Genomic DNA, 6,000 nt, shown 5'->3' on the forward strand with positions numbered 1-6,000 from the left:
ATAGGTAATAGATTTAGCCAAATGCTTTTTCTGCGTCTGTTGAGATGGTCATATAAATTTTCTTCTTTAGCCTGTTGATGTGTTGGATTACAATGACTGATTTTCAGATGCTGAACTAGCCCTTCATAATCATTATAATCACTGTGAATCCCACTTTGTCATGGTGTATAATTCTTTCTTTACGTTGTCGGATTTGGTTTGCTAATATTTTGTTGAGGATTTATATCTAAGTTTATGAGTGATATTGGTCTGTAGTTTTTTGCACTGTCTTTGGTTTCATTATTAAGATAATACTGGCCTCATAAAATGAGTTGAACAGTGTTCCCTCCTCTGCTGTTTTCTAGAAGTATGTAATATTTGCGTTAATTCTTCTTTAAATGTTTGCTAAAATTCTCCAGTGAAGCCATCCGAGCCTGTGGGTTTCTTTGTGGGGAACTTCAATTTCTTTAATGGTTATTGGATTATTCTGGTTATCTTTTTCATCTTGTGTGAGTTTTGGTAGTTTGTGGGTTTTGAGGAATTGGTCCATTTTTTAAAAGTTGTCCAATTCGTTAGCGTAAAGTTGTTTGCAGTATTCCCTTCTTATCCTTTCACGGTGCAGGGTCTGTGCTGACGTTCCTCATCTCACTTCTGGTCTTGGGCATTAGTGCCTTCTCCCTTTTATCTTGTCAGGCTGGCTAGAAGTTTACGTATTTTATTTCGGTTTTTTTTTTGCTGAGGAAGGTTGATCCTGAGCTAACATCTGTTGCCAATCTTCCTCAATTTTGTATGTGAGCTGCCATCACAGCACGGCCACTGATAGACGAGTGATGTAGGTCCACTCAGGAACTGAACCCCAGGCCGCTGAAGCGGAGCATGCCAAACTCGACCACTGGGCCATGGGGGCTGGCCCTAGAAGTTTACCAATTTTAATGATGTTTTTTAAAGAATCAGCTTTTAAACCAAAGCTGAATTTCTCTATTGTTTTCCTGTTTTTAATTTCATTGATTTCTGCTCTTATTTTTATTATTTCCTTCCTTTTGCTTGCCTTGGGTCTATTTTGTTCTTCTTTTTTCAGTTTTTAGTTTTCTAGATTAATAATTTGAGACCTTTCCTCCTTTCTAATATAAGCTTTAGTGCTATATTTTTTCCTCTCTGTACTGCTCTCACTGTGTCCCACATATGTTGATACACTTTATTTTCACTTTAATTCAGTTTTATATATTTTTTTTTTACTGATTTTAAGAATCCCTCTTTAATGCATGGATTATTTAGGACCATGCTTTTCTAAATTTCCAAGTGTCAGAGATATTTCTATTTTTTTTTTCTTATTTTTTTTCTCATTGGTTTCTAGTTTATTCCATTATGGTCTCAAGCGTACTCTGAGTGAGGTATTTTTAATAGCCTTGGGTGTGGTCTGTCTTGGTTTCCCCAGGCTCTGAACAGAACGTGCATTCTACTATTGTTGGGTGGAACGCCCTGTGGGGCCAGGCTTTGTGGGTCGTGTTGTCTGGTCTCCTGCGTCTTTGCTACTTTTCTCTCTAAGACTCTGTTAGGGGTCTGCTGACGTCCCTAATGACTTCCATGGATTTGTTTGTTCCTTCTTTTGATTCGACCAGTTTTCACATTGTGTATTTTGAAGCTCTGTTGTTTGGTTCATACACGTTTAGAGTTTCTATATGTTCTTGGTGTTTTATCCTTTTATTGTTATGTAATATCCCTCTTTGATCCTAGAAATGTTCTTTCTTCTCAAGTCTACTTTATCTGATCTTTTTTTTTTTTTTGAGGAAGATTAGCCCTGAGCTAACATCGGCTGCCAATCCTCCTCTTTTTGCTGTGGAAGACTGGCCCTGAGCTCACATCCATGCCCATCTTCCTCTACTTTATATGTGGGACACCTACCACAGCATGGCTTGCCAAGTGGTGCCATGTCCGCACCCAGGATCTGAACCAGTGAACCCTGGGCTGCTGAAGCAGAACGTGTACACTTAACTGCTGCGCCACCGGGCCGGCCCCACCTTTATCTGATCTTAATATTAATATAACCACTCCTGCTTTTTGAAAATTAATGTTAGCATGATATGTCTTTTTCCATCTATTTTCAACCTATCCAATGCATTGTGTTTGAAATGAGTTTTTTGTAGGCAGCATATAGCTGGGTCAAGTTTTCAAATTCCCTCTGCTGGTCTCTGTCTTTCAATCGATTTATTTAGACAATTTACACTTAAGGTAATTATTGATGTGGTAGGACTTTAGTCTAAGCCTCTAGTATTTGTGTTCTGTTTGTTTCCTCTTTTTCTCAGTCCTCTGTCTGTCTTTTCTTGGCTTCCTGTGGGATTCCTAGACATATGGTTAGGATTTCATCTTGTTTATTTATGCCATTCTTAGCAAAGAGCTTTGTAAAGTTTTCTGGATAATATAGTATCGTGAACAACTTATAGCCTGCGGACATCTGACCTTCACCTCTTCAGGTAAAGTTCTGAAATCTTACTTCCACCTTGGGCCTTTTCCTTCCCTACTTTTTAAATATAATTGTCTCCAGCCCCACAGCTGATGTTGTTGTAGTCTTGCTCCAACCATCAGATACGATTTAAGAATTTATGGGGACAAAGACATTTATTACATTTACCCCTGTTTTTACCCATCCCTTGTTCTTTCCTTTATAAGTTCCAGTCCTTCGTCTGTTATCGTGTCGTCTGTTTGGAAGGCTTCCTTGTCATTCTTTTAGGGTGGGTCTGCAGGCAACAAATTATCTTGATTTTTCTTCATCTGAGAGGGTCTTTATTTCCCCTTCATTCCAGAAAGATATGAAAACAGCTTCACCAAGTGCAGGGCTCCTGAGCTGCATGTATCTGAGATTTAAAAAAAAAGACCCGGGGAGTGCATCGTATGGTTCTCTTCACATGCTAAGCCCCCGAGCCAGTCCACCCTCCTCCTTCCGCCTTTCTCAGTCTTTTAAAGGTTGTCTGTTGGACTATTTCCGGGTTATTTAGCTGCAGGGCGAGGGGAGGGGCTGGGTCTGGAGTGCTGTCTAGACGAGCTTCGAGCTTCGTCACAAGCACAACAGCAGTCTCGTCTACACTCAGCTGTTTAATTTTCTGCCTCCTCCGATGCTTGGCAGCTCCCCATGCCACTACCACTTTTACTTTCCACTTCAGGGCACTGTAGACTCCCCGATTCCTCCGTTCATGCCCAACCAAGAAATACAGCAAAATACTAGTGGCACAAAATTTGGAACTCCTGGGTTCCAACCTAGCCACTTGCTGAGTGAACTTGGTTAAGTCAGACACTTAATGCCTCTGGGCCTGTTTTCTTGTCTGTGGAATGAAAGGTTTGGATTGGATCAGTACCTTCCAAATGCCTAAACGGGCCAGGCAGGTCTTGGAAATGAATGAGGCCTAACCAGGTCTAAGGCAATACAGAGTAGTGGGGTCTGTGGCAAAGTGCAGAGTCCTGCCCTGGGTAAAGACATTCAGGCCAAATCTTTAAAATGCTTGGTGGGGGCCAAGTAAGTACACAGTCCCTTCATCAAAGTTTCTTCTTTCAGAAGCTGGAGAGATGAGAAAAGTCCTAGTGCTGACCACAGGGTCACTCCACTCCCGCCATCTCTTGGGAAGCTCTTGATTTCCTTATCGTGGTAACACAGCAGAAGAGCAGGCTGATTCAGTCCCCAGAAGTGGTGTGTACCTTCCAGAAGGCTGTATGCATTTGGCCTCTGTTTCCACCCCTGAGCTCCACGCTGGTCTCCATTTCAGGGACTCAGTGACAACTCACTCAGTCCTGGCCCCCAAGTGGAACAGAGACAGCGTGTGCCACATTAATTGGTGCCACATCTCATGGGCAGGCTGGCGTGGACTGAGCCTGGGGAACACGTGGCTGCCACACTTCTTCCTGTCCCTGCACACAGCACCTGCTGGAGCAGGGCCTGCCCGATTGGGCCTGAGGGCTGGCTCATGAACTCCGGGCACTGCAGCTTCACTTGTAACAGCCAGCATCTGGAACCAGCCAAATGTCCATCCACAGAAGAATGGATAAGCAGGTTGTGGTCTGCCCATATCATGGAATTCAACTCAACAATAAAAACAGATGAACTGTTTATTCACAAAACAGCATTGTTGACCCTCAAACGAATTATGCTGAGTGAAAGAAGCCAGATGAAAAATAATTTTTACTGTATGATGGATTCCCTGTGTAGAAAACTCTGGAAAATGCAAATATAACTGATACTCGGTGACGAAAAGCAGATCGGGGGTTGCTCAGGAGGCGAGCAAAGGAGCACAGGAAACTTCTGGAGACGATTAATAAGTTCACCATCTTTATTGTGCTGACATTTTCACAGATGTCTGTGTATGTCGAACTCATTAAACCATAATAATACACTTTAAATATGTGTAGTTTATTGTGTGTCAATTATATGCCTATAAAGCTTAAATTTAAAAAAAAAAAAAAGGAAAAAGAAGTAAGAAGGACGCTGCTCTTGTCAAAGTTTCTTCTTACATCATGAGACCAAGTGGCGTCCTTGCTCCCGTGGCACGTCTGTCACCTCGGCCACACATGCTGTTTGTATCTTCCTCCCGACCGTGTGTCTGATTAGCTGGTCAGTCAGACATCTCCTTCGAGAGCAGTTGGGTTTGCTGGGAGCTCCCAGCACAATCTGAAAGTCTATTAAAAATCCTGGCGGGCTGGCCCAGTGGCTAGTGGTTAAGTTCGCGTGCTCCACTTTGGCAGCCCGGGGTTCACAGGTTTGGATCCTGGGTGTGGACCTACACACCACTCATCAGGCCATGCTGTGGTGGCGTCCCACATACAAAATAGAGGAAGGTGGCACAGGTGTTAGCTCAGGGCCAGTCTTCCTCACAAACAAAAACAAAAACAAAAAGACAAACAAAAAACCTGGGAAGAAGACACACCCCTCGTCTTGGGATCCCTGGCTGCTTTCCTGAGGGGAGGCAGTTGCTGGTGTGCCTGGGGCTCTGAGGGCCCCAGAGTTATGCTTGTCTACACTGAGGAGCCCAGAGGTGGACAGAGCCCAGACCACACAGTGGCCTGGCCCGAGTGCTGTGCAGAGCGCCTGGAGGCTGCGTCCTCCCTCCCCTCTGCTGTCTGTCTCACGTCTCGCGGAGGAATATGATAGTCACTTGGCCAGGCGAAGCAAGATGTGCCCCCCACCCTCAGGAGGACTGTCACCCCTCCTGGAGCTTGGAGCTCGGGCTAAACTCCAAGTTCCACTGTCTGGGTCTGGCACCCCGTGTGGCGTGTTCCTCCAGGTTAAGGCAAGGTGCAGCTGGCTATGAGGGGCTGGACCTGCCCCTCCCTGTCCTGCCTCCACTGGGCCTGAGGGCGAGGCGTCCACATCAGCAGTCAGGACTAGACACTGCCTGGGACCCAAGAGAGCGTTTTATGGTTGGGAATCGGAAATCTGGAGAGGCAGAGTTTCGGGCCAGTCACCCAGCACATGCGGGAGGAATGGCCCGGAGCACAGCCCCCCACCTTCCTGGTCATTCTCTCCCACTTGCCAGTGTCCCGAAGGCCAGTTTCCTGCTGGTCAGGGCTCTCCCACTGATGCCTCTCTCTCACTGCAGCCCTGCTTTCTTCATTTATCCCACAAGTGGTTGAGTGCCTACTATGTGTAGTGAGCTGGGATTTGATAGGGATACACTGGCTGCCCGTGTGGGCTTCCCACGTGCCTGGTCACACGCTTGAACCCAGATAACAGGGTCCTTGCCCCCAGGAGGTCTAATGCCGAGAAGGTCCCATCCCGAGCGAGGGTTTGCGGGAGGAGCTCCTTGAGCCGTCCGCTGTGAACGCGCCCAGGACTGATCCCCGACCTGCTTGCGTTTTCTCCATCCACTGACGACCACCTTTCTTCTCACAAACCCTCCAAAGTATCCAGGCTTATGTTCTCCTCTTCGAGTCTGACATTTTGAATGTGTGCGTGTGTGTGGGGAGCAGGATGGATGGAAAGGCAGGTCAGAAGTCAGCTTTGCACTGAAACAAAATAAATCCGACATTCATCTTCCC

At 45.7% G+C, this 6,000-nt stretch overlaps 1 long non-coding RNA gene across 3 annotated transcripts in view; it reads left to right on the forward strand.

Annotated features, from left to right (window-relative positions):
* The window catches only part of LOC102149236 (uncharacterized), a 51,704-nt gene extending 47,339 nt beyond the window's left edge, over positions 1-4,365 (forward strand). For all 3 annotated transcript variants that reach the window (XR_011431147.1, XR_011431146.1, XR_011431145.1), the window contains one exon: positions 3,527-4,365. This is a non-coding gene — a long non-coding RNA (uncharacterized lncRNA). The remainder of the gene's footprint in view (positions 1-3,526) is intronic.
* The last annotated feature ends 1,635 nt before the right edge of the window (positions 4,366-6,000 follow it).

The sequence above is a fragment of the Equus caballus genome, chromosome 23 (assembly GCF_041296265.1).
Source record: "Equus caballus isolate H_3958 breed thoroughbred chromosome 23, TB-T2T, whole genome shotgun sequence".
Classification (NCBI taxonomy): domain Eukaryota; kingdom Metazoa; phylum Chordata; class Mammalia; order Perissodactyla; family Equidae; genus Equus; species Equus caballus.